This window comes from Amblyomma mixtum, chromosome 2, assembly GCF_055824585.1.
Source record: "Amblyomma mixtum isolate Tamu chromosome 2, ASM5582458v1, whole genome shotgun sequence".
Taxonomy (NCBI): domain Eukaryota; kingdom Metazoa; phylum Arthropoda; class Arachnida; order Ixodida; family Ixodidae; genus Amblyomma; species Amblyomma mixtum.
The window spans coordinates 76,224,842-76,234,651 of NC_143013.1; the positions used below are offsets into that span (position 1 = coordinate 76,224,842).

General features: G+C 47.9%; 1 pseudogene; it reads left to right on the top strand.

The window, feature by feature from the left end:
• The first annotated feature begins 396 nt into the window (after positions 1 to 396).
• LOC149359796 (uncharacterized) lies at positions 397 to 5,294 on the top strand (annotated as a pseudogene).
• The last annotated feature ends 4,516 nt before the right edge of the window (positions 5,295 to 9,810 follow it).

The following is a 9,810-nucleotide window of genomic DNA, read 5'->3' on the forward strand; positions in this document are numbered from 1 at the left end:
GAACCGCACCGTAGAGGAACGGAGGAAGTGGGAGTGAAAGAAGAAAGACGAAGATGGCCCGTAATGAAGAAAATGAAAATTGTATTTGAGGAAAGAAAATTACGCAGTAACTGTCTCACATATCTCGGTGGACACCCGTCAAAATTAAGGGGGGGGGGGGGGTGCACTTTTTTGACCTAAAGTGTGGTCACTGATGTGTGGTTAAGATGTTAAGCTTCGCCTCTAAGAGTGGAACGCGAGAGCGTCTTGCAACGCTTCCAGGGAGTCCATAGAACGCCATCGCCCATTCGGTTCTACACCTCGCTCGTCGGTAAATTGGTTTTTGAGGAAAGGAAATGTATTTCTCTCTCATATCTCGGTGGACACCTAAACCTCGCTGGAAGGGAAGGGAGGCGGATGGCAGTGAGCGAAGACACCGTATTCACTAGACGTGCCTTTGTTCATTCCAAACCATCGAGCTGGCATGGCGGAGTCGAGTCCGCCTCCGGCTTTCGAGGGGAGCGGACGCGGCATGGCTCTCTCCGTGCGAGGTCCTTTCACCGGCGACGGCCGGGGTACGCGCGCCAATCACCCCCCCCCGAGGGGTACAGGTTCGTGCTACCATCGCTGCCTTCGCACGAAGGCGTGAAGGATTGCGTGTTTCTGCATTGCGACGTGGATGGCAGGCCTTATAAGATGAGGATTTTCGGACGCCGCTCGAAGAAACTGGTGTTTTGAAGGCCGTGGCAGGAATTGGCCCGTACCAGATGGGACACGTGTGGCTGATCAAGCTGCGCACTCAAGAGGCCAAGGACGCGCTGGTGCAAGCCGGTGGTTTGGAGGTGAAGGGGCGGTACTGTGCCGTCATCGATCCGGTACGTAGAGAGATAACCGCGAAGATCCACTGGGTTCCTTTCTACGTGCCGGATGAGACCCTTCGAAAGATCCTGAGTGAGTTTGGGGAGGTGATCGACATCCGCTTGGAAGAATGGCATGCGAGTGGTTTCGAGCTTGCGGAATCGACGACCCGTGTTGTTCGCATTGTTCTCAAGGAAGGCGTCACCCCGGATTCCCTCCCGGACCTTTTCAAACTAGCCGACGGCCCTGCACTCGTCGTCGTGCCCGGTAGGGCGCCGACTTGTCTGCGGTGCAAACTAAAGGGCCACATTCGCCGGGAGTGCCAGACGCCAAGATGCAGCAAATGTCGCGCGTTTGGACATGAACGCATGGATTGCGTTCGTACGTACGCCGTCGTAGCCGGGGAAACCAGGGTGGCTGAGGAGACCAGCCACCTGATGGACGAAGAGGAGGCGGAGAAGGCAGCTTCCTCGGAAGATAGGGCAAAAGGCAGTACAGTGCAAACAGCGAGCGGCGAGGATAAAGCGCCAGCCGAAGTCTTGCCTAACGAGGAAGGGAAAATTCAGGCAAGCACGGCTGCGGTGAAGGAGCCAGCAGCGAGCCAAGGTCAACAGCCGGGGAGCGCCGCAGCTGCCCCACGAAACGAAGCTTCGAACAGCGGAATTCAAGGAGCCAAAGCACAGGTTTCCGGGAAAAACGACACCGACACCACAGACGCCATGGACGCCCAGCCAGCGTCGACAAAGGGGCGCCTGGAGAAGGCGGAGGGTACAGTGGGGGAGCAGCGGCTCAACCAGCTCGAGAAGGAATGGAAGGTTGCAAGAGGGAAGAAAGGGAAATATGTGCGCCCTTCCCGTTCGTCATCGCTGTCGCGCGTCGACGGCGACCCTTCCCTGGAGCCGAGCAGGAGTTGTGCAGGCGAGTAATCGCCTTGCTTTGGGTGAGCTCTCGCTTTCACAATGGCTCCTGTGCTCGCGCCTCTCCGGCTAGCCACACTGAACGTGCGCGGCCTCGGAAGTAAGAGGAAGCAGTACCAACTAAAAAAGGCTAATGGTGGAAAGGGAGCTGGATGTAGTCGCGGTACAGGAGACAAAAGTGGAGAGCGAGGGCCGCACTGACTGCATGGTGAGCCCGTTCCGTGGTCTTTATGATGTGTGCGTCAGCCATTCTGTTGGGACATCGGCCGGTTGCTGTTTGTTTTTGAGGAAATCGGCTGGGTTTGTGATAGAAAGTGTCACTAGTTGTTTGGAGGGATGTTATGTCATGTGTGACTTTAAACACGGAGATTTAGATGTTCGTGCTTTGTGCATCTATGCGCCGACAAAAGCTAAAGAGAGACTTGGTTTTTTTGAAAACGTTGCTGACTTGTTTAAATGCAGTAGGCATCTCCTTGTTATGGGCGACTTCAACTGTGTATGCGAAATGGAGGACAGAACGCCAGCAAACACCTGCAGAGATGCAAGTGCGGTATATCTGTCAGACCTTATAAATGAGGTAGACTTGCTGGATGGGGCCTATTTGGCAAGAGGTGGCAAGCGTCAACATTTCACTCATTATCAAGGATCTAGCCATGCTAGATTGGATCGTGTTTACATATCGTCACCACTTGCTCCTAACTGTGAGGACTATGTGGTGGAGCCAGTTTCCTTTAGTGACCACAGTTTGGTTATGGTATCATTAGGCAGAAAGAAAAGGAAGAAGGTTGAATGGGGCTTGTGGAAACTCAACGCGGATTTGTTGAATGATGACGCGTTTGTTTTGGGAACGAAGGAAGAATTACACGCACTTTTAACATCAGACGGAAGGACCATAACTGAACGATGGGAAACCTTTAAACAAAAGGTTCAAATGAAAGCAATAGAAAGAGGGGGCGAGTTGAAGCGTAATGCGCAGAAGGAAGAGAAAAGCCTCAGACAGGAGCTAGAAGCGCTGCTTCAAATAGAAGCCCAACTCCCCGGCGGGTTCGGACAGGAAATACTAGCAATAAAAAGAAAGCTTGAGAAACTAGACGAAAATAAGTATAGAGGAGCAATTATACGTGCACGGGGAGAAAAGCTACTGGCGGGTGAGGCTCCAACTAAGCGTGCCTTATCAGACGAAAAAGCATATGCTAGAGCTAAAGAGATATTAGAGATAGATTACAAGGGGAAAACAACGTACGACCAAGCTGGTATTAGAACGCCTTTGAGGATTACTACACGGAACTGTTCGGCCACAGATTACCCGATAAACAGGGGATTGAAGGAGGTTTTTTTCACAGTAATGCCTAGGCTGGACCTTGATACTACAACGGCACTCGAAAGAGATATCACCGTTGGTGAAGTCGAAAGAGCCATCGACGAACTAAACCTTGGAAAATCGCCAGGTCCAGATGGACTGAGTGCCGCTTTTTACAAAGAGTTTAAACCTGGTGTCGCTGTGGCCTTGCATGGGGTATTCGTGGAGTCATTCGAGTGTGGATTATTGCCGCCCTCTTTTACGCGCGCTCACACAGTTTTGATTCCGAAAAGCAAAGAGGAAGTCAAACTTCGCACGGTCACTGGATACAGACCAATCACACTAACAAACGTAGACTACAAGGTACTGATGAAGGTGTTGGCGAGACGACTCCAGGCTGTAATCCAGGATTTAATCGGCCCCCATCAAACATTTGGTATTAAAAACAGGACGATACACACGAACATCCATGTGGCCAGGAGTGTTTTAGAACTTTGTGATAGCGAATCCCTGCAGGTAGCCATGCTGCAGATCGATCTCGCTAAGGCATTTGACAGGGTGCCACATGACATCCTCTTTGATTTGTTGGACTATGTTGGTGTTGGTAAAGTTATACGCGATGGTGTAAAAATGGCTTGCAGAAACTGCACCACAAATCTTGTCATAAATGGTGAACTGTCGCGCCGTATTGATGTACGCTCATCTGTACGCCAAGGTTGTCCATTGTCGCCGCTGTTGTTCTCACTGTTCCTTGAACCACTCTGCCAGAAAATTTTGCAGAATGAAGAAATACGCGGTTTTGGCTTCCACTCGTGTGAAGTTCGTGTGCTTGCTTACGCGGATGACGTTGCCTTTTTTGCATCGGACAGGGAAAGCATTACGGCTGTACTGAAAACAACACAAGATTTTTGTGCCCAGAGTGGGAGCATGTTAAACATAGATAAGTGCATTGGTTTGTGGCATGGCGCATGGGACATGACTCCAGATGTATTTGAAAATGTTCACTGGTCCACTACACCGAGCACATATCTTGGGGTGCCTCTTGATTGCTATCGTGAAAGCGATTCGGTCTGGAGCAAGAAGGCCGGTGAAATGAGAGAGATGACATCTAAATGGCGTGGGCGCGACCTTTCAGTGTTCGCGCGTGCCACGGTATGCAATGTTTTTCTAGCAGCAAAGGTAATGTACATCTTGCAGGTGTTGTACTGTACACGGGTGAATATACAGAAGTTCCATCGCATCTTTGCGACATTTATATGGCAGTCCAGTTGGGAGAGAACCTCCCGAACGAATCTTTTTCGGCGAGTCGCCGAGGGGGGTCTCTCCCTCTCTCACTTATTTTTAAGCCAATTGGTCATGCGCTTCATGTTTCTCCGCGAAAGAAGAAACCCTTTCCTCCAGTGTTTTGTTCAGTTTATGTTGCCAAATGCACTCCCAGACTTTGTAATCTCCTCTGCCGGAGGTGGTCGCTACAGTGTGTCTCGTTACCTTCGTGAGGTTGTCGCATCTTATCGATTCCTTGTCACCCGTTTTTCCAGAGAATATTTGACAACTGTGAAGAAAAGGCAACTTAAGAAAGACTTAGTACACGTCCTTTTTCCCGCTCCCTTGTATCGGTCGGCATTTGGGGCTTCACCGGGACAAAATGTGTTAAAGAGGGTAAGAAGAATGTGGGTAACGCCTTCAGCAAAAACTTTCTTCTTTCAGCTGCGCACAGGTACCTTACCTGTTAAAAGCTGGTTACATGAAAGAGACATGTACGTCCCGTGGGGCAGCCATTGCCTTCTGTGTAGGAAGGAGGAAACAATTGACCATGTTTTTGTCGACTGTAATAATGCAATCTTCTTTTGGGACGTGTTGCAGGGAACCATAAAGAAAGATTTGCCGCTCACTCCGCACGGCATTAGGTTTCTGCCTGTCGAAGACGATGGAGCTCCATATGACACCATTTTTCTACTTGGCTTGCATGCTGTGTGGCGTAGTGCCATGGCATATCGCCATTGCGATCCTGGAGCCAGATCTGTGTATCAATATTTTGTTGAGAGTGTCCTGAAAATTTACGATGTGTTAAAAGACCGAGGTTTTGACGAAGAAATTGTATCCCTTTTCCAGAATCTATCCCAACTGAAGAAGTTGGAATGGTCGCTGGAAGGGAGGAGTGCTGTAGCCATGTAAATAGCCATGTAAATAGTCACATATGTTGTAATGCACTGTATTCCCACGCCTTTGAAGGCAATAAAGAAAAAAAAAAAGCTGCCATGGCGGAGTGGATAGCGTGCTCGTCTCGCACTCCGAAGACCGGGGTTCGATTCCCGAGCTCGACCAATTTCTTACTAGGTTTTATTTATTTATATGGCCTGACTAGAGAAGTTAATTAGGCTAATTGGGTAATTAAGCAATTAACTAAGCTCAGTCCCACTTACTTGGAGCATCACTATATGGTCCCTTCAATTGGTTGCATGGTTACTAGCCAAAGTACAATTGGCCCCGTTTGAAATTGGCGCACTGTGACGTCACGACCGTTTCGACCAACTGAAAAGCGTGACATTCTCTGTCGACAACTGCTGCTTACAACGATGAGACATTAAAGGCTTTCGCCTTAAATTTTAAAAAGTTAAAACATTCGCTATGAGATCTGCAAAGAGTTCTTATCTTTGAAGGAACGATACCTTCGCCACCTTGTGTCGCTGCCGAAACGTAATGCGTTAAGCCGTTGACTAATAAGGGTGTCATTTAGGTGGTACTTGGAGTGGGTTGTGTCACGGGTTGGTTTGCTTGCGTGTGTGTATGTGCGAATGTGCGTGTCCTGGGAATTGTTCCTCTATCCGAAGGCCGGCGAATGGGATATAACGCAGTCTGCGCAGCTTGAATGGGTAACAAATTTGCATCCAGTTTGCTCGCAAGCGACCTAGTTGGTCCACTTGCGCGTGAGAGCAAAACATAGCATAAAAGAAATGTTAAATGCAAAGCTACACTTCGTTTGGACACGGTTTAAAAAACAAGACCATGATCGAGTGTGTGAAGGAACTATTCACTTAATTAGGGGATATTTATGCCGAACTACAGGCATGCCTTAATCGATCGTTTCTTTGATAATTTGGAAATTCTGGCCATCTGCGTGTCCGCTCTAAATAAACAAGATCTTCTTGGAAGTTTTGAACTATTCTCTCCAAAAGTGTTGGCATTAACTGGGCATTGGTGAAGGCTTATTGAGGCTGAAAATTAGGTTTATGAGGGATTAACGTTCCAAAGTGACTCAGGCGGTGACGGGTGCCGCAGTGAAGGGCTCCGGAAATTGCGACCACCTGGGGATCTTTAATATGCACTGAAATTGCACAGCATACGGATTTCTAGAATTTCGTCCCAATAGAAATTCGATGGCACGTGATTACTATTAAGCGAAGACGATTTTGAAAGAGCTTGGACCATGCGGTCGGACGCTGCACGTGATATAGTGGCGTAGTTAATTTTAAAGCGAACAATATATGCCCAACTTTATTGCATTCTGTGCTCATTGGCTTGAAACTGAAGTAAAATTATGCGTTTTTTTCTCTTATTTTGAGAGTTTTGCGTTTTTCTCTCCTATTTGCAGATTGGTCTGGTGGGTCAACGAACGTTTCACGTATATTGTTGTCTCCCTTTGTACTTCTCTGCTGGGAGATTGAAATGCTTATAGCCTACGGTCACCACCAGGGAAATTGACGATAACCTAGCGAGGCCACTTGTATTCTCAAATACGCTGTAAACCAGTAGCAGCATTAATCAACTGAGACTCTCTCAGGTCATGAGCCTAACACTGAGAAAAATTTCTAACTGACGCTCGACTTGCGCCTGCCACAAGTTTTATTACTCGAGCGGATTGTTTTCGGCCGTCAGACGTGACTAGCAGTGTACTGAGCTTATTAAGCGAGCTCCCTAATAAGTTGGCCAATAGAATCCGCACGGGTTCATCAGGCACAACCTGTGATTTTGTTTCGTGCGGCACCTCCATTTCTTAGCTCAGGGCGATGCTATAAGAATGCACAGTCAGTTCTCGGAAAACGTGGAACGCTGTTTCTTCTCACATCATCTACTTCTACAATAGAGAATGAAGCAGCGTATCAAGGATCGCGTACGCTAGAAATGTCAGGCCTGAGGAAGCAGAATGGGCGCTGAAAAGGTCGGCAGAGATTTACTGCTGCTGTCTTGTGACTTTTGGTCTGGTTTTATGGGTGTTTAACGTCACAAAGCAATTCAGGCTTTGAGCAACGTCGTAATGAAGTTCTCCGTAAATTTCGACCATCTGAGGTTCTTTAACTTGCACTGACATCGAACAATGAATGGGCCTCTATAATTTAGCCTCCATCGCAATTCTACCACAGCAGCCGGGATCGAACCCGCGTTTTTCGGATCAGCAGCAGTGCGCCATAATCACTCAGCCACCGCGGCGGCGTCTTCGGATTTTTTCCGGAAAAGGCACCCCCCCCAGTGATGACAAGATTCACACTTGTGTGCGCAGTTGAGACCCTCTGGGTCGTGCATGCCGCACAATCCCGCACAACAAGCTTGTGCGGGATTCTACGGGAACTCTTCCAAGCTATCATGTAGTCAGCCTTGAGAGAATTGCAGTTTGAGCTTATTGGTTATGCATATTAGGGTGAACACCGCATCTTGGTCTTATCCTCACCTTTGTTATAAGCTGATCACAGGAAGCACCCTTGGAAGAGACCCATAGGTGAAGCTGAAGAACCACTCAAAGTGCAAACGTTTGACTAAGACCCACTTCAAGCAGTCAATCCTGTGAGTACCTCGTCTTTATCGTAGCATGCAGTCGAGATGATTAAGCAATGTTAGGGGTGACAATAAACAAAAAAAAAACAATAGAAACGTAGGTGCTTTCTGCGCCACGAATAAAAAAAACCAACAGAACTCTAAGTTCTATTTTATCAACGCTTTTTGTTAGGCCACCGCGAAGAATAGCAGCTCGTGACGGGTTTTATAAACGTCGTGTCGCCGCGCTAGAGTAAAGCTTTCCCAGCAAGAATGTTTCGAATGAGGTTTTGCGGCACCTCCAGAGATGAGCCATATAAGGTGTTAGACTTTTCTTTGGTGCGCCATTTCCGGACCAGACTCTTCCGCGCGACTGGCTTTATTTAGAGAAATGTTGATTAGAGAACGCCAGAGAGAGTCCGCGTACATAATCTGAGAGCTTTACGTTTGCTACCTTCCCGCCCCGCGCCGCTTGTTTGCTTTGTTCGCTGCTGAAGTCCTGCCTTCGCTATGTCCTGGTTTATAAACAAAAAATACTGCTGCGCAGGCGGGTGTACTCAGCAGCATTTCTGTAACTTAGCTAGAGGAAACTCTTTCCATAGCGGCGCCGTAATTTCGTGGCTGGCGCCGTAACAGCGCGGTTTCGTATGCCCGCTCTATTTTCAGTGCGTTAAGCGTGACTAATAGGTTGTAACGCGAGGATGAATGCGCCCATTAAGGGAACATATTTACTCACAGGTTGCTCCGGAACCTACCTTACTCGACTTATTTCATTTACGTGCCGGAGTTAGATATCTAAGCAGAGCGAGTCATTTGGTTCATGGAAGTATGGGAAGTAAAAACACCGAATACCTCGCCAGAAGCATCTTTCGGCTAACGTGCGCTACGCTGGAGACATACGGCTCAAGTACAAGCTAGTCGTGAGTACGAGGACTCTTTACAACACCGTTACGGACATAGACACGTCCAAAATGGACAGGTTATTTTTGGCAGTTGAGGAACAGTATGCAGACGGTGCACTCGTATCGCCATGCAGGGCCCAATCAATTACTATTTGTGCTCATTAATTAAGCCAGAACACATGGATGATTTATTTCTTAGCTACCCAGGTGTAAGCTAGCAAACCGCAACCTTCTCTTGATTGGCCTCCCAGCATTTTCTTTTCTTTCTCTCTCTCTCTTTTTGCAAGATCCTTGCGCCCGCGAGAGCAGGGTAAGACGAGCCAGTATTTTTTTCTCCAGAATAAAGAATTTTAAACAACAACGGGTAAACAGAGCCCCTGCGTTCGCTCCGTGCATTTCAGTTTGTATGCGATTATTGGATGAATTTCGTGAATTTAAAGTCCGCCTAACTTTGCAGACCTGTCTGTAGAATTGGAATATCTTGAACCACTGCCAGCAATGCGAAGTTTATATACGAAAGAGCGGTCCGAGCTCTCATTTGCATCACACCATCATGCCTTGACGAGACTGCCTTATTTTCCTGACTCAAAAGCTCCGTAACTATAAGGAAATTACTTCCGTACGGTAAAGTAGGAGAAAAAAAAAATATTCGCATGGTGACTCGACCTCGAAGCGTCAATTCATCGTGTGCATTGTGCTTTGAATGCGGCAGTGCTCTGATTTACACTATTTTCCAGCTGTCTCCATTGCCCTCCGCGTGGACATCATGCACCCCTGCAATGATTGCTCAACAACTGTGTGCAAATGTAGCAGTCAGCGCCAGAGTGAAGTATTAGTAATGGCTGGCAGCTACAAGGTACAACGAAATAGTCTGAATTACGAAAGCTACAGAATGGGAAGAGATTACTAATGACAATCTTTTACATCACGATCTTGCCAGCAAACGATGACCGAAAAGCGGCGACAAGCTCGTATTAATAACGCATAATGGGTGGTGAACGTCGCCGATGCGGCATCGCATTTCACGCTGTTATTCTCACACGAACACAGCGGCATCGCATGGAAGATTTGTTTGCGCTCTTTCTTCTTATCTCGCTGAGCTCGC